Source organism: Lissotriton helveticus, chromosome 6, assembly GCF_964261635.1.
Source record: "Lissotriton helveticus chromosome 6, aLisHel1.1, whole genome shotgun sequence".
Classification (NCBI taxonomy): Eukaryota; Metazoa; Chordata; class Amphibia; order Caudata; family Salamandridae; genus Lissotriton; species Lissotriton helveticus.
In genome coordinates, this window is record NC_136067.1 from 364,997,758 (window position 1) to 365,019,936 (window position 22,179).

Here is a 22,179-nt window from a genome sequence, read left to right on the forward strand (position 1 = left end):
GGCATGCCCACTTTGCATGTCATTAGTGATAAATATCACTGACATGCAAAGCGGGGCCCAAGATGGTCACTATCTCCTATTAGCTGTCGCTAACTGGTGTTAGCGACAGCTTGGTAATAGGGAGATCATTTTATTCTTGGCTTTTAAAGCCAAAAAAGCGGAGATGATGCCCCTTGATAATATGCCCCAATATTTTTCCGACGTTTGTCTCTTTTCAAAGTGCAGCGTCTGGATGGAGAAGGGGGAAAAAAAATAAGAAATCATTTTTATTTCTTTTTTTAAACGCCAAAAATAAATAAATAAATAACGCACGCCCCGGGTGCCGCAAAGTGGCAAATAATTCAAATAAATACATAAATAAGGCAAGACACGGTGACCAGTTTGCTTTTACTCACACGCAAACACAATAGCGCCACTTTACAAGGTTTGGTAGTGAAGCGCTACTTTCGTTTTCTCGTCTATTTTTCAACAGCATTGTTTTCCCCGGGTGGGGAAGTGCACCATTCCTGGAGGTACTGCAATACCAGGTTGATGCGTGGAGTGGACAGAGCAAGCTCCTATTCCATCTCCCTGTTCCAAAAATCAATTTAATATATGGTCCCCAGATAGAGGACGTATCAGATATTAAACTGATAAGAACAGATTTTTTTTTTTTTGTAAAAATATACTTTATTTAGAAGTTTGTAAGGCACATATACATATTAACCAATCCCATAGGGTGGTGTACATTATAACCTGTGTAGGGGGTGCACGCAGGCACCTGCCTACCGGTTTTCCATCAAGATTTTGCTCATAAGGCTCTCACTTTTATGCTGAAGTGAAGCTGTTTTTAAGTGACCCATTCTGCCCATTTTTTCTTTTTCCATTTTTTCTCTGCTATTTCTTTTCCCTGTCTTTTTAAATCCACATAGTAGAAGAGCATAATTTTGTCAAGACACATGTGAATTACATCTTTTACCTCCAGCTCTTTATGTTTAAATAATAGCAGGTTTCTAGCAATCCATAAGCTGTCTTTTGCACAACTGAGGGGCATATTATCAAGGGGGTTTATCTCCGCTTTTTTGGCTTTAAAAGCCAAGAAAGCGGAGATAAAATTATCTCCCTATTACCAAGCTGTCGCTAACACCAGTTAGTGACAGCTAATAGGAGATAGCGACCATCTTGGGCCCCGCTTTGCATGTCAGTGATATTTATCACTAATGACATGCAAAGTGGGCGCGCCAAGATGTTAGCGACTGGAAACAGTCGCTAACATCGCTATCTCCTATTACCAACTTTTGGAGATATTCGCGCTAAGCGCGAATATCTCCAAAAGCTAACACCTGCCCTGAGCAGTTCTTCACCATGTTATCCAATGGGAGGTGGATAACATGGCTAAGAGCATTTGCTCGATAATGCATGAATATCGCTGACTTTTCAGCGATATTCATGCATTGCGGCCGTTTTTTATCGCATTTGCGATAAACCTTGCAAATAGCAAGGTTTATCTGCGATAAAAATCGCCGATGTGCGGCGATAATTTTTGTCTCTAAACAAGTTAGAGACAAAAATTATCGCTAGTTGTTGGTAATATGCCCCTTAGTATTTTCCAAAGGGCTCTGTCTTTATTTTTTGACAGTGAGCTCTCATACCATACAGTACTATTTCATAGTTTATGTTTCTTAGCGTGGTAATTTCTTTGATAAACAGATTTAATTTATTCCAAAAATTCTTGACAAAATGACAGTTCCATAGAAAATGCATTGTTGTTTCTTCTCCTGGGCAGTCTGGTCTCGGGCATTTTGTCGATTTAGCGAGTCCTCTTCTGTGTTGGAAGGTCTTCACTGGTAGGGCGTTGGACACAGTCAACCATGTAAGGTCTTTTTGTGAGTTTGTAATGTCTGTGTGGTTTGCTTTTTCCCAAACCAGTTTGGAGAGTTTTCCAGGTAGGTTGTTGATCATCTCCATTTTCTCCAACTGTTGTAGTTCTTTTTTCAACAAAGTTCTTACTTCGAAGCAGTCTTTGTCCACTTCTAGGAGTTTCAACATCTTTATGAAGGGTTCCAGGCAGGCATAGAGTTTGTGGGGGAAAAAGCAACAGGTATAGCATTGTCTCTCTGTAGGATTTTGAATATGTAGAAAATGTCTCCAACTCCATACCGTACATAGTTGGCTGCAATATTTCTGCCTTATTGCTTTGAGGCAGAGGCAGAAGTAGTTCGTGAAAATATATAGATACAGATTTGGCATATTTTTCCCCCATTTCTTGGGTGTTTGAAGACCATCGTTCTCTTCACCTTCTCCATTTTTGAGTTCCAAAAGAAGGTTAAAAGGCATTTTTGTAGTTGTCTCAGCGTGGCTTTGTCTGGTGGGTATACTACTGCAAAGAAAAGTATTAGTGGCAAAATGACAGCTTTTATGACCATAATTTTCCCAGTCATGGATAGGGTTCTTGTTTTCCATAACCCCAATTTCTGATTGATCTTGCGTTGGATGGGGGGCCAATTGTCTTTTCCTTCTGGGTCTTGTGAGAAGGTGATCCCCAGTATCTTTGTGGGTTGTTTTGTTATTTTTACTTCTAGTTTTGCTAGGTTGTTCCAGTTTCCTATTGTGAGGCATGTGCTTTTTTCAGTGTTCAGAACCAGCCCTGATGCTTGCGCAAAGAATTTTGTATGTAAGAGCACTCTTCTGACCGATGGGGGGTCAGGGCACAGGACAGTTACATCGTCCATGTATGCGATACATTGTGCGTGTTTTCCTACTGCTCCTGGTACAAATATCCCCTTGATGATTTTGTCCTTCCTTATCCTGCAGAGCAGTGGTTCCAAGGCGCATACAAAGAGGGCTGGGGAAAGGGGGCAACCTTGGCGTACTCCTGATTTTATGTGTACTTCTTCTGTGAGCATCCCATTCACAATAATTTTACTTGTTGCATTTTTATATAGCATTTCTATCATTTCTATAAATGAGGTGGGGAAGCCCATTTTCTGTAGGACTTTAAACAAGTAAGTGTGTGAGACACTATCAAAGGCCTTTTGTAAGTCTAGGGATAGGACTCCTAGTGGGTTGCCTTCTTCTAGGGCTCTATTGATAGCATCTCTGATGGTTATAAGGCTGTCCCAAATCTTCCTGCCTGGTACTGCGCAGGTTTGATCTGGTTCTATCACAGTTTTTAGCACTCTTTTTATTCTGTTCGTTATGCATTTGCTATACATTTTGCTGTCCACATTTAGTAGTGTTATTGGTCTCCAATTTTTTATGTTGTTCATGTCCCCTTTTTTGTGGATCAGTCTGACTGATCCCTGTGTAAAAGTATGTAGAAAGGATTTATTTCCCACACATTGCTTAAACATTTTAATAACGTCTCTTGCTATGACTTTCCAGAAAGTGGTGTAGAACTCCCATGGTAGTCCATCTTGTCCTGGGGCAGAGTTGTGTGGTGCTTTGTTGATGATATTTAGGAACTCTTCTCCTGTAAAGGGGGACTGTAGGAAGTCTTTTTCTTCAGAGGCTAGACCTTTGTCATAGATTTCTAGTAGGTCGTCGCATGCAGATGCATCACAGTTTTTTTCCGAGAATAGGTTAGAAAATAAATTTTGTACCACTTGTTCTATGTCTTTTTGTTCTTTGTTTTCTTTGCCTTTAGCGTCTAGGAGTTCTTCTATGGGTGTGTGGTTTGTTTTGGCTTTTTTGAAAAAGGAGTTACATTTCTCATCCTCTTCATATTTGGGGACGCGCGAGTTGAACATTGTTTCCTTTCCTTTTTTTAAGAACCAATTTCTCATTCCTGCTTTAGTTTTTTGGATGTCTTCTGTGACTTGTATCCCTGCCTCTTGAAGTTCTATGAGGTTTGTGAGGGTATCGTGTAGCTCATTATATTCTTGTCTTTTTGCTTGCGCTATTTCTTTGCCTTTTTTTGAAAAGAAGTACTTAGTTTGTTTCTTGGTATATTCCCACCATTCCTGTAGTGATGGGAATTGTTCTTTCTCTGTTTTCCATATTTCATATTGTTCTATGAAGGACACCTGAGTCTCTTGGGTTTGTAGGAGAGTGGTGTTCAGTTTCCAGTAGGCACTACTTTTCTTCCCTATGTTGGGTATAGAGATTTCTGTTAACAGCGTTTGGTGGTCTGATAGGCAGCTATCCTGTAGTTCAGAAGAAAGACGTGATGTTTTCAGAGGCTAGGATTAGGTCTATTCTAGAGACCGTGCTCCCATCGTCAGAGATCCAAGTATATCCTGTGGTGTTTGGGTTGCAAAGTGTAAACGAATCTTGCAGGTTGAGGTTATTTATGACTTCTATGAGTTTTTTGGAGGACTTATCTAAAGTATATGTTTGACAAACTCCTACTCTATCCGTTGTATGTAAAATACAGTTGAAATCCCCTAAAATTATAGCAGGTGTACATCCTACTAGGAAATGTTGTAGGTTATCAAAGAGTTCATATCTGTCATTTTTTGTAGTTTGCGCCTATACATTGCAGATACGGAAAGCTTGTCCCTGGTAGTTGATATGTAGTATTATTGCCCTCCCATGTTCAACGTTCTCTTGTTTGACAATAGAGAAGTGGTGGTTTTTAAAGAGGAAGCATAACCCCGCATTTTTGTTCCCACCCCCTGACCATATACATGGTCCCAGGTCCCATTCTTCCTGTAAGAATGAGTAGTCATAATTAAAGAGAAGGTGACATTCTTGTAGGCATATAATGTCTGCTTTTAGGAGTTTGCAATATTCGTATATAGCCATTCTCTTGGGTGTTTGTTTCAGTCCTCTAACATTTAAGCTGGCTATTGTGATAGCCATGAGAAAGTAGATTTGTAACATAATTTTTGTTTTATAATGCGTCTACATCTATGGGCTCAGTTGTGTCTGTCTCTACGTTTTGTTGGTATAACGCACGGCCCGGGTGCCACAAAGTGGCAAATAAGTCAAATAAATACATAAATAAGGCAGGACACGGTGACCAGTTTGCTTTTATTCACACGCAAACACAATAGCGTCACTTTACAGGGTTTGGTAGTGAAGCGCTACTTTCGTTTTCTCGTCTATTTTTCAACAGCATTGTTTTCCCCGGGTGGGGAAGTGCACCACTCCTGAAGGTACTGCAATACCAGGTTGATGCGTGGAGTGGACAGAGCAAGCTCCTATTCCATCTCCCTGTTCCAAAAATCAATTTAATATATGGTCCCCAGATAGAGGACGTATCAGATATTAAACTGATAAGAACAGATTTTTTTGTTTTGAAAACCTTTATTTGTAGTAAAGGCACACATACATAGTTATAAAACAGTTCGGGTTACAAAATCATGGGATAAGCGATATCAGTATATGTAACAGTTACATGTTCATGTTTCCAAAAATTATGTTTCCATATGAAAAGGCAGAAAAGCAGTTTTCTTCAAAAGAGATGTCAAACGGTAAATACAAAGTACATTAGCACCCCGCTCCTCCTGTTGATGGAAAATAAGGAAACAAAGTTTTATTTAGGCCTATACAAATGCCAATCCAGTTTGAAAAACCCAGTGGCTAGGCGTTTGGTTTGGTGTAAGCGGAGCAGATCAAGTGACCCACCCCTTCCAACTTGCCAAGTGTCCTGATAAGAACAACAGATACTACACTTGATCTTAGCCAAAAGGCCGAGAGGCGATAACCAGAATGGTGCCAGAATGAACGCCTCCCGAAGAAATCCACCTGGCTGACCCGGACCGGGGTCTTCCCTAGCACCGCCGCTGGCTGCCCTTTCGCCTCTTTTTCTGACTCCCAGCAAGAGCTCAGCATGTGCCGGTGGAAAGGCGGCCCCGGCCTCAGGCCTTCTCCCGGCTCCCAGAGTCCTCCTCCGCTGTCGCCTCATTAGGCGTCACTTTGCATACCCACGTTGTCCTCTTTCTAGTACTTGCATGCCCCGCCCCTTCCTGCGCACTGCTTCCAGCCGGCTGGCCAGAAAGCCTGGCAGCCAGGGGATGCTGGGAATCAGCCCAGGATGCCCTGGACAGCTCCCTGACCGGAAATGGCCGGCCCCTCAACCTCGCTTGCCGGGGACACTGCTTCCCTGCAGCCTAAGGCCTATAGATAAGGCTTGGCCGTTCGGGGACGGGCGGGGTGGGCAGAGAAGGAAAAGGACTCTTTATTTTTCTTCTTGCTCAGAGAAGCCAAGGGCAGTGTCCACTTCTCTGCCAGCCTGCCTGCCTCCCTCCCTCCCTCCCTCCCTCCCTCCCTCCCTCCATCCATCCTACTGGCTTGCTGGGAACCTTCTTCCATTCGTTCCCCAGTGAAATGGATCCAAAACCAATGAAAGTCTGGAGCTGGAAAAACAATCTTTTTCCGACGTTTGTCTCTTTTCAAAGTGCAGCGTCTGGATGGAGAAGGGGAAAAATAATAAAAAGAAATAATTATTATAATTTTCTTTAAAACGCGAAAAGTAAATAAATAAATAACGCCCGGCCCGGGTGCCGCAAAGTGGCAAATAAATACATAATTAAGGCAGGACACGGTGACCAGTTTGCTTTTTTTCACACGTAAACACAATAGCGCCACTTTACAGGGTTTGGTAGTGAAGCGCTACTTTCGTTTTCTCGTCTATTTTTCAACAGCATTGTTTTCCCCGGGTGGGGAAGTGCACCATTCCTGGAGGTACTGCAATACCAGGTTGATGCGTGGAGTGGACAGAGCAAGCTCCTATTCCATCTCCCTGTTCCAAAAATCAATTTAATATATGGTCCCCAGATAGAGGACGTATCAGATATTAATCTGATAAGAACAGATTTTTTGTTTCAAAAACCTTTATTGAATAGATAAAGGCACAGATACAGATATATACAGTTTGTTTAAAAGACCAAGGTTACATCAAGTGGTCTATAAGTGATAACATACAGATATGATGAAACAATCTGGATGAAGCTACAGGTATATAATTTTGAAAAAGACCAAGGTTACATTAAGTGGTCTATACAAAACACATATAGAAATGATGATGAAAAACGTATACTAGAGGTAAATACATTTGATGTGTCTTATAAATGCCAACCCTGTTACAGCCCAGTGGCAAGGCAGTCAAAAAATAAATGCAGAAACAAGTTATTTAATCATAACTGTCCATTTGCCTAGGTGACCCAACCCTTCCAGTTCTTAATTTGCCACAAGGAGTTGGCGTCGTCGATCCCTAAGGTGGCACGATCAACAGAAACATAAGTCATAACTTTATCTAAAAAAAGATTTCTGCATACTTTTGAGTCCATGTCCTTATGGAGAAAAAGAAACAAGTTCCTGGCATCCCACAAAGTCTCTTTGGCACAGTTCAACAGTCGCCAGGCAGTGGGAGGGCGCCGTGCAGAAATGTCCTGTCCATACAAAAGAGCGTTGAAAGTCAAGGCAGGAATGCCGGCAATGTTGGAAAGAAAAGGCTGCAACAAACCCCAAAATTTCTTTGCATAAAGACAAACCCACAGGAGATGGAAAATGGTTTCGATGTGGCCGCATCTGGGGCGCGAACAACATGCTGTGGGGGCCAAACCTCTACGATGTTGAAACATTTTCACAGGAAGGCATCGATGTGCGGCCATCCAAGCTAGGTCACGCTGACTGTGGGTAAGGTCCCTGTGACCCACTATTTTCCAGACTTGCACCGACTGAGCCTCAGTTAGAACACCCAACTGGATCGGTTTCTCCATTTTCCGAAGTTCGTGCTTCAGCCTGGTGGGGTGAAACAGATGTCCCTATCAAAAGTGTCTGTGTCCAAGGTCTGCAAAAAGGAACAAAGGTCTTTATAAAATGGTGGTGCCTCGTGGGCCAAGGGAAAACAATTGGAAGGGGAAAAAAGTCCAAAACGCCGTAGCCGTGCTCCTAGAAAATATTTGGTAAATAAGGCAGGAAAAGATTTCATATCATCAGCAGTGCGTGATACAACATAACATAATAGTTTGGACAACAAAAAGACTTTAAGGTCAGGTAAACTTTTACCCCCATTCCTCCACTGTCGACAAACTTTATCCCTGCTAAGTTTCTCCATGCGAGAGTTCCATAAAAAGCTAAAAAACATTTTCTGAATTTTCTGGAAAGTGCGGTATTTGGGAGGAAAAACCATAGCAAGGTACAACAATAAAGGAAATAAAACAGCTTTCATAACCAAAACTTTGCCTTCAAGCATTAGTTTGCGCAAGGACCACAGGGAAAGTTTTTTCAATAATTTCGCCTGAAGTTCAACCCAATTTTTCTCCTCAAACCCGCGGACCCCAAAGTAGACTCCCAGGATTTTAACAGGTTCTAAAGTAACAAGGACTGGTAAATTCGCCAGGCGATCCCAGGACCCTGCAGTAAAACAAATACCTTTAACCATGTTAAGACCTAAACCAGAATGCGACTGAAAAAGAGAGGCCTATAACAGTGTCCTGTGGACAGAGGCAGCATTGGTACACAACACCGTGACGTCATCCATGTATGCCACAATTTTGTGCTGAATCCCTGAACCCCCAGGAACAAAAACCCCTTTAATGATTTTGTCCTGCCGCAGTTTACACAAAAAAGGCTCCAACGCACAAACGAAAAGGATGGGTGACATAGGACACCCCTGACGGACCCCTGAAAGAATAGGAAAAGGAGCAGAAAAAAACCTTTAATATTAACTTTGCTGGAAGCACCATTGTAAAGAGCCTGTATCTTGTGAAGAAACGCAGGAGGAACTTTCATGTGTTTCAAAACGAAAAAAAGAAAATCATGGGACACTGTATCAAAGGCTTTGTGGAAATCGAGGCTGAGAACACCCAAAGGGAGAGAGCGTTCCTGGTGATACCAGAGGGTATCCCGCAAGGTAACCAGACTATCCACAATTGTACGCCCGCGAATAGCACAAGCTTGATCCGGGCGTACACATGTATGCATAACAGTTCGCAAGCGACGTGCCAACACTTTTGCCATCAATTTATAATCTACATTTAGGAGGGTAATGGGCCTCCAATTGCCCAGCGATGTTTTATCTCCTTTCTTGAATATGAGAGAAATTACCCCAGCTGAGAAATCTGTGGAAAAAAGATTATTGGCAAACCCAGCATTTATCATAGCCATATAATCAATACATATCAGACCCCAAAACTTTCTATAGAACTCCCAAGTGAGCCCATCGAGCCCTGGGCTAGACCTCCTAGGGGCGGACTGAAGGGCAACTAGAAATTCCTCACCATCAAATGGCTGCTTCAAGTGAGCAACCTGGGCCTCCTCGAGACCTCCCTCCAGGCCCGAACAATATTCTTCAAGGTCTTCAACAGTAGACAAGTGTTGTGGCAAAGCATACAAATTGGAATAAAAATCAAATGCGATTTGCTGGCATTGGTCTACACCGTGTACAACAGCCCTGTTGTTTGCACGCAAATGCGTCAAACGTTTCTGAGCAGATTTGGCTTTTTTACAGAAAAAAGATGTACATTTCTCATTTTCTTGGTAATATTTGACCCTAGAATGAAAGATCGGGTCTCTGTTTCTTCGGTTTAACCAATTATTCATTGCAAGTGTGACCAATCGGATCTCGTTCTTGACATCCTTGCCTGCTTCCCCCAACTGATGTAGAAGAATAAGGCGGCGATGTAATTTTTGGAAAGCAGCCCAGGCCGCCCTACGCCTGAGCCGTCCTTGTACCTGAAAGAAAAGCCTACTTTTATGTTTAACCCAACACCACCATTTGTAAATATCTGGAAACCTATTTTTTTGAACGGCCCATGCACCATAACATTTAGAATATGATGTACAAATTTCATCATCCAATAAGAGGTCATTGTTCAGTTTCCAACAACCAGAACCTCGTTGAGGTGTACCCGGAATGGTGATACCTATAGCCAACACTTTATGATCTGAGAAAGGCACCCGGGTAAGACTACAACTAGTTGCGTGCAAGGACTTGGAGGCAAACACAAAATCCAGACGGGAGCAGGCATTCCCATGGGCCGCCTCCCAAGTGAAACCTACCCCGGGCGGATGATACTTCCGGTAGGTGTCATAAAGATCTAAATCGTGAAGAAGGGACAACAAAAGTTTTGAGGTGACATCTAAAGTATAAGCGACCAGTGCACCCTGCCTATCCTTCATATGTAAAATGCAGTTGAAATCGCCCACAAGGAGCGTCCGTGTAGCGCCTGCAAGAAAGGGTTTTAACACATGGAACAATTGCTCCCTGTCAGGCTTAGTAGCTGGAGCGTAAACAACACATAACCAGAAAGGAAGGCCATCCATTAGAACTGATAACAGCATGGCACGCCCAGGCCAGAGGACCTTTTCCTCCGTGATTTGCCAATGCTTATTCCTAAAAAGGACTACAATGCCATCGTTTTTGTTCTCGCCTCCGGACCAGGCAGAGGGACCATAAGGCCAGTAGCGCTGAAAAGAAAAATATTTTAGCTGATGAGAGATATAACATTCTTGCAAACAAATGACATCATAAGTGGTTTGACCAAAATAATCCAGAACCATACGTCTACTTAAATCGGTCCCCATACCCCGCACATTGCAGGAGGCAAGGGAAAGAGCCATGAGACATAAGAGGAAGACAAGTACCATAATGACTTACAGTTCAAGATGCCACCCCTGAAACATCCCCTTCACTCAAAGGTTGGTCCTCAGTACCCTGTAGAGTGGATGCCGAGAACAAAGCCTCCAAATCGGGTGTACCTTCTAGGTCCAGTGCTGGACTATCAGTGATGTCCAGCACCTGGGCAACCTTCTGATAAACCTCCTCTGAGTCAGAGAGGCAAAGTAAGGGGCCATGCCGCCCCCGCCCTGAAAAACGATCCAGAGAGGAAACACGCTTTTGCTTGGAGCGTGTGGAGGGAATGGAGTCTTTCACGTGCTGTGAAGTACGGGATTTCCGCTTATTCCTGCTCCATCCACTATGTTCCATGGGTGACGTCTGTTCCTGGGCCACAACCGATGGGGTCTCCTTCAACCCAGGGGATTCAACTGTCCTCTTCACCAATTTCACCATACGCTGTGGTTTAGGAGGGGGAGGTATTGTGGGAGGAACAACCGGAGGAATGGTTTCAGGCACCTCCGTAAGGGAAGCTGTAGACGTGGAAGGCGCCTGAGCAATATCACTTTGAACAACAACCACCACAGGCTCTGACTGGGACAAACCTGCATGCAGTGCCTTTCTATCTAAGGCTTTCTGTTTAAGGCGCAAGGTTTCAGCACGTTCTTTCTCCGCATCCTCGTCCTGCAGAGACTGGATGTCTAGGTCCGTTGGGGAAGGATCAACACTATAGGCGGTATCAGTCTCCTCCTCCTCCACTTCCCCCTCAACTTCCTGAGTGGGACGACATCTCTTAATTTCTATACCATCTATTACCCCTAAGATGGCGGAGTCAGTAATCTCTGGAGCTGGAACAGAAACGGACGCTGCATCAGGCGGAGCCGGGGCAGGAGGTGGAGGACCCCAGGCGCCAGCAGCAGAAGCATAAGAAAATTTACTTTTAGGACAAGTTTTGAACAAATGATCTACACCACCACAGAGGTTACATTTTTTTGGTACCACACAGTTCTGGGCCCTGTGATCAAGGCCTCCACAATTCCTACACGCCATACCAGAACATTGTTCTTTTGCATGGCCAAATTGCTGACAGAGCCGGCAAAACTGGGGCTGTCCAGAATAGACCAGAAACCCCTTATTTGCCCCTAATGTGAAGGTCTGCGGTGGATGCGCCTGACCCCCAATACCCGCAGGATCCTCTTTGAAGGTGACAACATATTTACGTTTCCCATTCGATATCCCACAGATATTGTGAACTTTTTGGCCACCCCTAATAGTATCACAGTAACGATTTAAATACACCTCAATGAGTCTGTGGTCGGCATAAGGATTGTACATATGTACCACCAGGGTTACCTCCTTAGGGGCAGACATAGAGGTGACAGTGAGACCCCTAAAGGGCTTGGTTTCCTGACGATGCGCCACACATTGCATGAAATCTTTACAAATAGTTTCACTTGAAAAGGTCACATCAAAAATGCCCCGGTTGGAGAAATCCTGTATACATTCTATAGCACGCTCAACAATTTTACATTCCTTCTTGATAATAGCGTCAACCAAAAAAAACAAATTCTTTTCCTTTTTGTAAGCCTCACTAACCTCTACACGTACCGTGTTAGGTATAAAATCAAAACCCCGCGCATTACCCATGCGGGAAGAAGCCATGCTGATGCCTGCACAGCCCGGGGGAGGAGCCCCCAACAACGAGAAAAAGGAAAAGCGCCAAGCGCTATGGTGAGGGAAAGGAGCAAGTGTAGAAACTTGAGAGAAAGAAAAAAATACAAAGGAACCCACAAAGAAAGCTGAGGCACGAGCTGGCAGCCGCCACTGCGTGCAATGCAAAAAACACACAGATACAGTAGAAAGCTCCTAAGGGGTTAATGGAGCAAGCCACGAAGCAAGAGCAGCCCCCCCCCCCTAGAAGCGAAAATGCAAAAAAAAGTCCCTAGGAAACTACAGACGAGCAGGCAGAAGCCGCTGCTCGTGTTTCACTTGATTCACCAAAAACGCATGCAAATGAGGCCGCAATGCATGCTGGGAGGATGAAAAACAGCAGCCCCTGGCCTCCGTATGACAGGCAGTCCTTTGTAGTGGTAGAAAGGAAAGCAAAGCGGAGTATATAAGCCTCCCGCCGGCCCAGGCTTCACCTCCGATAAAGCACACTACATGTCCCAGGAGATGTTTTCAATGGAGCACAGAAAATAGCAAGTTTGCAAATCAGAAGTGAGACCTCCAAGCCCACTCCTCCTCCCTTGTTGAAGAGGGGGCTATGCGCTGAGAGCGCGGCCACCAGGAGGAGAGGGTGCGGAAATAAGACCAGAACACACACGGGAGCACGCCTGGCAGAAAGAATGTTATCGGGCAGCACCCCAACACAGGCCGCACCAGTCCAAGTTGATGTGCAAAATATTACCCACTCCTTGTATCCATCAACCCAGGTACCACAGGCCGGTCCCGGCGATGGTAAAAGTGGTCCGGTCCACACCACGATATCCTTGTAAATACAGATGTCCATACAGATGTCCTTGTAAATACGGAGGAAGGCCTTGTAAATACAATGTCCTTGTAAATACGATACCCTTGGCATTGTTCTCCTTGTCAATGTTCTCCTGTGCTTGACTACCTCACCTGGTGAGGCAGCCTTGCCCCGGACAAGCCAGGGAACGAAGGCCCAGTCCCACAGATATAGGCAATTCCAAACACCGACCCAACACCCCTCCGGACGCAGCCTGGCTCCGGACAAGCCAGAGAAACGCAGGCCCATCTCTTAGGATGCCGAGTGTTGAATCCCACCTCTAGCAGACCAGATTATACCTGATCTTAGCCAAAGGCCGAAAAGCAATAACCAGAATGGTGCCAGAATGAACGCCTCCCGAAGAAATCCACCTGGCTGACCCGGACCGGGGTCTTCCCTGGCACCGTCGCTGGCCGGCCTATCGCCTCTTTTTCTGACTCCCAGCAAGAGCTCAGCATGTGCCAGTGGAAAGGAGGCCCCGGCCTCAGGCCTTGTCCCGGCTCCCAGAGTCCTCCTCCGCTGTTGCCTCATTAGGCGTCACTTAGCATACCCACGTTGTCCTCTTTCTAGTATTTGCATGCCCCGCCCCTTCCTGCGCACTGCTTCCAGCCGGCTGGCCAGAAAGCCTGGCAGCCAGGGGATGCTGGGAATCAGCCTAGGATGCCCTGGACAGCTCCCTGACCGGATATGGCCGGCCCCTCACCCTCGCTTGCCGGGGACACTGCTCCCCTGCAGCCTAAGGCCTATAGATAAGGCTTGGCCGTTCGTGGACGGGCGGGGCGGGCAGAGAAGGAAAAGGACTCTTTATTTTTTTTCTTGCTCAGAGACGCCAAGGGCAGTGTCCACTTCTCTGCCAGCCTGCCTGCCTCTCTCTCTCTCTCTCTCTCTCTCTCTCCCTCCCTCCCTCTCTCTCTCTCTCTCTCCCTCTCCCTCCCTCCCCCTCCCTCCCTCCCTCCCTCCCTCCCTCTCCCTCCCTCCCTCCCTCCCTCCCTCCCTCCCTCCTACTGGCTTGCTGGGAACCTTCTTCCATTCGTTCCCCAGTGAAATGGATCCAAAACCAATGAAAGTCTGGAGCTGGAAAAACAATCTTTTTCCGACGTTTGTCTCTTTTCGAAGTGCAGCGTCTGGATGGAGAAGAGGAAAAAAAATAAAAAGAAGTAATTACTATAATTTTTTTTAAAACGCGAAAAATAAATAAATAAATAGCGCTCGCCCCGGGTGCCGCAAAGTGGCAAATATGTCAAATAAATACATAAATAAGGCAGGACACGGTGACCAGTTTGCTTTTATTCACACGCAAACACAATAGCGCCACTTTACAGGGTTTGGTAGTGAAGCGCTACTTTCGTTTTCTCGTCTATTTTTCAACAGCATTGTTTTCCCCGGGTGGGGAAGTGCACCATTCCTGGAGGTACTGCAATACCAGGTTGATGCGTGGAGTGGACAGAGCAAGCTCCTATTCCATCTCCCTGTTCCAAAAACCAATTTAATATATGGTCCCCAGATAGAGGACGTATCAGATATTAAACTGATAAGAACAGATTTTTTTGTTTTGAAAACCTTTATTTGTAGTAAAGGCACACATACATAGTTATAAAACAGTTCGGGTTACAAAATCATGGGATAAGCAATATCAGTATATGTAACAGTTACATGTTCATGTTTCCAAAAATTATGTTTCCATATAAAAAGGTAGAAAAGCAGTTTTCTTCAAAAGAGATGTCAGACGGTAAATACAAAGTACATTAGCACCCCCCCTCCTCCTGTTGATGGAAAATAAGAAGACTAAGTGTTTATTTAGGCCTATACAAATGCCAATCCAGTTTGAAAAACCCGGTGACTAGGGGTTTGGTTTGGTGTAAGCGGAGCAGGTCAAGTGACCCACCCCTTCCAACTAGCAACTTGCCAAGTGTCCTGATAAGAAAAACAGATTTTTTTTTTTTTTTTTTTTGTCAGGGCATCGTTTCTGGTTCAGATACATCAATCGTCACCTTCCACAACACCCTTGTTATTCGTAAGTCGTTGGTAACAAACTTGGCAACAAGTGCGCAAGCTATCCCATTGACCTTTTACCTGTGAAGGGAAAAGGTCACGTTAAATAAAATACATACAGTAAATTATTTACATTTACTCCACCTGTCTTCATCCGTTCTCTCCTCTCTCCGATCCCCAACTGGTTCCTGGATTGAAGGAAAAAATAGGGAAACAGGTTAGTGGTCCCTCTGGGGGCCTCTTGAGTGACAAGTAGGCCTCCGTTGGGATTGTTTTTGTTCCCTGAGTCTTTCTGGGGCCCCTGCGTGACAGGCTACCCCTTCGGTCCTCAGGTTTCGTCCTCGCTATCTCCATCTGATCCGTCCAGTGCTGTGTAGTCGCGCAGGAGGCTGTGGATCATCTTACGGCATCCCAGGGTTGATGTCTCCTTTTTCCCTACTACCAGGCGGTTTCTGGAGAACAGAAGAACATCTTTGAGACAGCACAGGAGCCTCCAGCAGCCCTGGAGGTCACTTAGTGCGTGTGTCCCTGGGAACAGTCCATACATCACAGAGTCCGCAGTGATGCAGGTCGTAGGTATCCAGGCCCTAAGCTCTGTGCCCAGGGCCTTCAGCAGGTCCTGTGCGTACGTGCACTCCCAGAAGAGATGGTATGTTGTCTCGTCCACGGTGCATCCTCTTGGGCAGGACTTGTATCGGTTGAGTCCTCTTGCGTGCATGAAGGCTCTCACGGGAAGTCCTCCTTGGATGGCCATCCAGGCGGTGTCCTTGTGCTGGTTCGTCAGGCGTTTGGATGCGACGTTTCCCCACACGTGGTCTGCTGTGGCTGAGGGGAGGGCGCCGATTTGCTCGCTGACGTCTCTTGCACGTATCTGTTTCTGGACAAGCTTGGAGGTCCATGTGGCGGGGCTCGCTGTCTCCAGGCCAAATTCCTTCACAAACTTCTCCACCTCTTTGTAGAACCACGGGGTCTCCCAGTTGTACGGGACGGCGCTCACCCACTCAGCCCATCCGAGGCGCCTCCACGTTGGCAGCAGGAAGAAGCGTGCCATCAGAAAGCCGACGTGGCTCTCATCTTCTGTCCTCAGGGTGTTCCTCACGCAATGGCACACGAAGATCCCTCTCAGGATGGTGGCGATGTCCGGCACTCCTTTGCCTCCCTTGTCGTGGGTCTTGAACATCACCGTCCTCTTCACTCTGTCCATCTTCGAGCTCCAGATGAAGTAGAAGATCATTCTCGTGATGGCCTTGGCCGTTGTGGTCTGCACTGGCCATACTTGAGCGACGTACTGGAGTACTGGCAGGGTCTCGTTCCGCAGGACCAAAGACTTCCCTTCGATCGTCAGCTTCCGGAGGCTCCAGAGTCCCAGCTTCTGCCTTGTCTTCGCCAGTCTTTCCTCCCAGGTCTTCTCTGCTGCACCTTCTCCGCCGAACCAGACTCCCAGGATCTTCAGGAAGTCCCTCTTGATGGGGAATGGTAGTGGGTCTCGGGGGGGGGGTCCAGTGTCCGAAGAGCAGGGTTTCTGACTTGGCGCTGTTGATCTTCGCTCCTGATGCCTTTCCAAACTCGATACAAGTCCTTTCCAGTTCTCTTATGGACGGCCCGTCTGCGCAGAATACTGAGACGTCGTCCATGTACAGAGAGCACTTCACTTCTCCTTTTCCTCCGCTTCCCGGTGCCTTTACTCCTCTGATGTTACTGTTCTGCCGGATGCGTTCCGCGAGGAGTTCTATTACGCAGATGAACAGGAGGGGGGAGAGGGGGCATCCCTGCCTCACCCCTGACAGGACCGGAAAAGGGTCGGTACTCCAGCCATTCACTGTTGCCGTGCTGGAGATGTCGCTATACATTGTTTTCACCACGTCGCAGAAGAAGTCCCCCAGGCCCAGCGCTCTGAGTGCCCGGTCCATGAACTCATGGGAAACGCGGTCGAACGCCTTCTCCTGGTCCAGGCTGACCAAGGCCATCGGGATCTTGCGACCCTTGACGTACTCGATCGTGTCCCGGACCAGGGCCAGGCTGTCCGCGATTTGCCGTCCCGGTATACCGCAGGACTGGTCTGGGTGGACTATCTTTGCTACCACTTTCTTTAGGCGGTTGGCCATTACCTTCGCGAGAATCTTGTAGTCCACATTGAGGAGAGAGATGGGCCTCCAGTTCTTGAGGTCTTCTCTCTCTCCCTTCTGTTTGTACAAGAGTGTTATCATGCCCTCTCGCAGGGATTGCGGCATACTGCCCTTGCCCACCATTTCCTCGTAGAGGGTCAGCAAGTCCGGCCCGATCAGGTCCCACAGTTCGACATATAGTTCCACTGGGAGACCGTCGTTCCCGGGTGTCTTGCCTCTCTTGGAGGTTGTGGCGGCCAAGTGCAGTTCTTCCAGGGTGAAGGGCGCATCTAGGCCTTCTCTCTCTTCCGGACCCAGTGTCTTTGAGATGCCCTCCAGGAAACTGTCCGCCTGGGCTCTCTCCGACGCCTTCGGTGAGTAGAGTTCGCCGTAAAAGTCCGTGACGACTCTCATGACGTCCTCTTTCTCACTTTGGAGGTTGCCCTCCGAGTCCCGAAGTTCCACCAGCGGTGTGTGAGTCGAGTGAATTTTCTTAAAGAAGAACGAGTTGCATTTCTCGCCCTTCTCTAGGTTCTCGGTTCTGGTCCTGAAGATGATTTTCTCGGATTCTTCCCTAAAGTGCTCTGCGAGCCCTTTTCGGGTGTCCTCCAGGTCGTCATCCACGTCCCATCCCCTGAGCTCGAGTTCGTACAGTTGCTGCAGTTTGCTCTGCAGCCTCCTGAACGTCCTCTTCTTTTCCCGTGCAGCAGCTCTGCTTGCATCCTGGAAGAAGCTCCGGAACCTGACTTTCACCCATTCCCACCACTCGCTGGCGGATTGAAAGAGGCCCTTCATGTCCCTCCACTCTATGTACGCGTCTCTGAGGTTCGCCACTAACTCCTCGTTGTCCAGCAAAGAGCAGTTCAGTTTCCACGAACCTGGGCCAGCGGGGAACTTCCCTGTAAGTTCCCCCTCAAAACTGACTGCTCTGTGGTCAGAGAAGTGGACGGCGACCATGGAGCTTCGCCCAGGCTTTACTGTTGGGGAGGTGAGTAGGAGGTCGATCCGTGAACGCACGGATCCGTCCGGCTTGCTCCAGGAATAATTCCTGGCGTTCGGCCCCATGCTCCCGATGACATCCCGGAGGGACGCCTCCTTTATCATCTCCACCAACAGCCTGGACGTCACATCCATTCCTGCAGAGCCTGGCCCACTGCGTCCATCCAACTCTACTATGCAGTTGAAATCACCACCCATCAGAATGGTTCTGGAGGTAACGAGTTGCAACCTGAGCACCCTGAACATCTCGAGTCGCTCATTCTTCTCCGGGGGGGCATAGACGTTGATGAGCCGAACGGGCTCACCGGCCCACGAGCCGTCCACGACCAGCACTCTGCCGTTGACCTGCTCGGTGACTTTGTCCACGGTGAAATGCCTTCCCCTGATTAGAATGGCCACTCCAGATGATTTGCAATCGTTCCCTCCAGACCAAAAGGACGGCCCGTGCGTCCACTGCCGTTCAAGCTGGCTGTACGACTGGGTGTACGGAATTCCGCATTCCTGTAGAAAGCAGATATCTCGGTTCTGGGTGGCCAGGAAGCGCAACGTGCCAACCCGCCTGACCTGATCCTTCATGCTTCTGACGTTTAGGGTGAGCAATGATATGGCCATTGTCTCTGTGCTATCGGTCAGTGTCTGGTTTCGGTACCTACTGGGGTTGAAGGCCCTGGGTGTCCCTACTGTGATTGTAGGTTGTCCTGTTTCTCTGGTGATCCCCACTCCGCTGAGGCGTCTCCTGTGTATTCGAAGATCTCCTCGTTTTCTACTACCAGGTCCCATCGGTCTGGTACGGTTATGGCTGCCAGGTCGTTGAGTTGGCGGTGGAGGTCCTGGAGGGTTGACTCCTCCTCTTCTTGCTTGTCTCCCACTTCCTCCTCCATCTCCTCCCCGTCGCTCACTATGACGATGTGGGTGTCGTTTTCCGTTTCGTCATCGGTGCCCGCGTTGTTCAATTTCTTGCTCTTCAGGAAGTCCTCCTTCCCTTGTAGCTTCCGTTTCTGGGGGCCTGTCCGTTGGGTGTTTCCGTCTGGCCCCTCTACGTCTTCCAGTGTCTCCAGTTTGGGTTCCGTTGGTGGAGGTTTTTGTGCTGCCGCCATCTGGATCCTTGTGCTGGAGCGTGTTTGCTCTTTGGTTTCTGAGAGTTTTTTTGCTTTCTGGCGCAGCGACTGGGATTGCACTGTCTCCCATGACTCTATGGTCTCCCAGTCATCTTCGCTGTCCTTCTTCTTTCCCTTTTTGTCTGTTTTCTTGGCCCCCTTCGCCTTGGCAGAGTCCTTTTTCTCCTTTCTTGCCTCCTTGGACTCTGTTCTCGGTGCTGGTGCCTTCTCTCCGGTGGCCTCCTTTGTTGGTGCGGTTTCTTGTGGCGCTCCTTCATTGGTGGGTTCCGGTTGTTCCTTGGCTGGTGTTACCTCAGCCGGTGCGTCTTCCCTTGGGGTTTCCTTTGGCGGGGCCTTTGCTGATGCTCCGTCCTCCGGGCTTCCTTTGGGGGTCTGGGGTTCCTTGGCTGGTGCCGTCACAGTAGATGGTGGTGGTGGTCCTGTGTCCGGTCCTGCTTTGGGTCCCTCTTGGTTGCTCTGGCCTGGTCCTGTGGGGGTTGTTGTTTTCGGATCCTGGCCCTTCTGATCCACCTTCCCGGGTGTCGGTGATGTTTTTCCCGATTGGTCCCTGGCGTCCTTCAGGAGGGTGTTCAGGCTGGCGTTGGCTGTTGGCGAGAGCTTCGGCCTGGTCTGTCTCCATGGTTGGCTCCAGGCTGGGCTCGCTGCAGCGGCCGCTGCGTATGTTTTCGGCAAGTCAGACTTGGGGCATTGGTAGTACGAGTGGCCCACCTCTCCACAGAGGTTGCACTTCCTGGTCCCTTTGCATGAGCTTGCGTCGTGTCCGGACTGCTTGCATTTCCAGCAGAATTTCACAGGGCAATCCCTGCCGGCATGGCCCGTGCCTTCGCACTTCCTGCAGGTGAAGGGTTGTCCTGGGTACTTGATCCTCCCCATGTCTGATCCTAGGTAGAAGCTGGCCGGTGGGTGTTTCATGCCATCTCTCCCTAATGGGTCCTTGTGGAGGTCCATCTGTGCCTGCCAGGTCGTGTTCCAAACTCCGTTGGGGTCCCTGACCTTGGTGGGCCCTGACAGGATGGTGCCGTACCGTTGGAGGAGCGACGCGATGTCCTTGTCTGGGATGTGGGGGTTGGTCATCTCAACCGTTATCCTCTTCTCCGTGGTTGCTGGCTCCATCCCGGCCGTTACACTGAATCTGCTGTAGGGCAACTCCTCCTTCTTCTCTTGAAAGAAGTCCCAGTACTTCCTGAAGAGGGCTTGCGTGAAGAAGCTGAGAAGGAAGATCATTCCCGATGCAGATGCCTGGCAACTCAGTATCTCTTCTCCTTGGACCCCTGCTGGTTTGAGGATTGTTTTCACAAATGAGGCTCGCTCCATTCGGGGTCCGGCTTTGTCCTTCATCTCCCACCGCATGAGCTGGGTGTGCCGGTGGGTGATGCTGTACCCATTGAAGGGTTCTGGGGCTGTCCCCTGCCTGGTCCCTGCCTCACCCTTCCCTCCGCTCCCTGGTTTGGCTGCCTTGGGGTTTCCAGGGGCACCTGTCTGCCCTCCTGGTGCCTTTGGCCCTGGGGCCTGGGGTACCGGGGTCTTGGGGTCACCAGCCGTCCCTGCGCTGGTGCCCGCTTCAACGGGTGTCTCCTTACTCGCCGCCTTGCCGCTGTCCCCAGGGGGTGGGGGGTCTGGTTTCTGGGCGTCCAGCTGGGGGATGCCTTCTGTGGTGGCCACTGAGGGTTCAGTGTCCATGGCTTCCATTTGGTTGGTTGGGGGGGTCACCTGGTAGATTGTGGGTTACCGCCGGGTTTACCTGGTTCGCCTTTGGACCGTCCGCCTGGGTGCCTGGGGTGTCTCCCAGCAAACCTTAGAGGTCTGCAGTGCAAGAAACTCTGACCAGTCACTCCCTAGAACTAAGGCAGGGTTATAGGTGTGTCCACCTAAGCATAAATCCCCTTACCAGAGCTCTGGGTGCTGTTCAGGCCTGTGAAGGATGTTAGGAGGTGTTTTAAGCCTCCAGCATTAGTCCACCCAAACGCCAGGAGAGAGAGAGTTAGGAGCGCTCAACGTTACCTGTGCTCTAGGAGCTGGCCGCAGGCCCTTGGGGGTTCTACTTTAAGTTCCTAGTGAACAAACAGGCACCAGCACGCTGGTGTCCCTCCTCCGGCTTAATTAAAAGCACGTCGGGCCTTAACCTGAATGGTGCCAGAATGAACGCCTCCCGAAGAAATCCACCTGGCTGACCCGGACCGGGGTCTTCCCTTGCACCGCCGCTGGCCGCCCTTTTGCCTCTTTTTCTGACTCCCAGCAAGAGCTCAGCATGTGCCGGTGGAAAGGAGGCCCCGGCCTCAGGCCTTCTCCCGGCTCCCAGAGTCCTCCTCCGCTGTCGCCTCATTAGGCGTCACTTTGCATACCCACGTTGTCCTCTTTCTAGTATTTGCATGCCCCGCCCCTTCCTGCGCACTGCTTCCAGCCGGCTGGCCAGAAAGCCTGGCAGCCAGGGGATGCTGGGAATCAGCCCAGGATGCCCTGGACAGCTCCCTGACCGGAAATGGCGGGCCCCTCACCCTCGCTTGCCGGGGACACTGCTCCCCTGCAGCCTAAGGCCTATAGATAAGGCTTGGCCGTTCGGGGACGGGCGGGGCGGGCAGAGAAGGAAAAGGACTCTGTATTTTTCTTCTTGCTCAGAGAAGCCAAGGGCAGTGTCCACTTGCCTGCCTGCCTCCCTCCTTCCTTCCATCCATCCTTCCTTCCATCCTTCCATCCTTCCTTCCATCCTTCCATCCTTCCATCCTTCCATCCTTCCATCCTTCCATCCTTCCATCCTTCCATCCTTCCATCCTACTGGTTTGCTGGGAACCTTCTTCCATTCGTTCCCCAGTGAAATGGATCCAAAACCAATGAAAGTCTGGAGCTGGAAAAACAATCTTTTTCCGACGTTTGTCTCTTTTCAAAATGCAGCGTCTGGATGGAGAAGGGGAAAAAAAATAAAAAGAAATAATTATTATAATTTTTTTTAAAACGCAAAAAATAAATAAA

At 48.4% G+C, this 22,179-nt stretch overlaps 1 non-coding gene and 4 pseudogenes across 1 annotated transcript; all 5 read right to left on the bottom strand.

Moving 5' to 3' along the window:
* Positions 1 to 490: 490 nt before the first annotated feature.
* On the bottom strand, positions 491 to 666 carry LOC144764327 (U2 spliceosomal RNA; annotated as a pseudogene).
* A 4,390-nt stretch (positions 667 to 5,056) lies between these two features.
* LOC144764341 (U2 spliceosomal RNA) lies at positions 5,057 to 5,231 on the bottom strand (annotated as a pseudogene).
* A 226-nt stretch (positions 5,232 to 5,457) lies between these two features.
* Positions 5,458 to 5,627, bottom strand: LOC144764541 (U2 spliceosomal RNA; annotated as a pseudogene).
* A 960-nt stretch (positions 5,628 to 6,587) lies between these two features.
* LOC144764322 (U2 spliceosomal RNA) lies at positions 6,588 to 6,774 on the bottom strand. Its single transcript, XR_013596496.1, has one exon. It is a non-coding gene; the product is annotated as a U2 spliceosomal RNA (small nuclear RNA).
* Positions 6,775 to 14,387: 7,613 nt separating this feature from the next.
* LOC144764338 (U2 spliceosomal RNA) lies at positions 14,388 to 14,562 on the bottom strand (annotated as a pseudogene).
* Between the last annotated feature and the right edge of the window lie 7,617 nt (positions 14,563 to 22,179).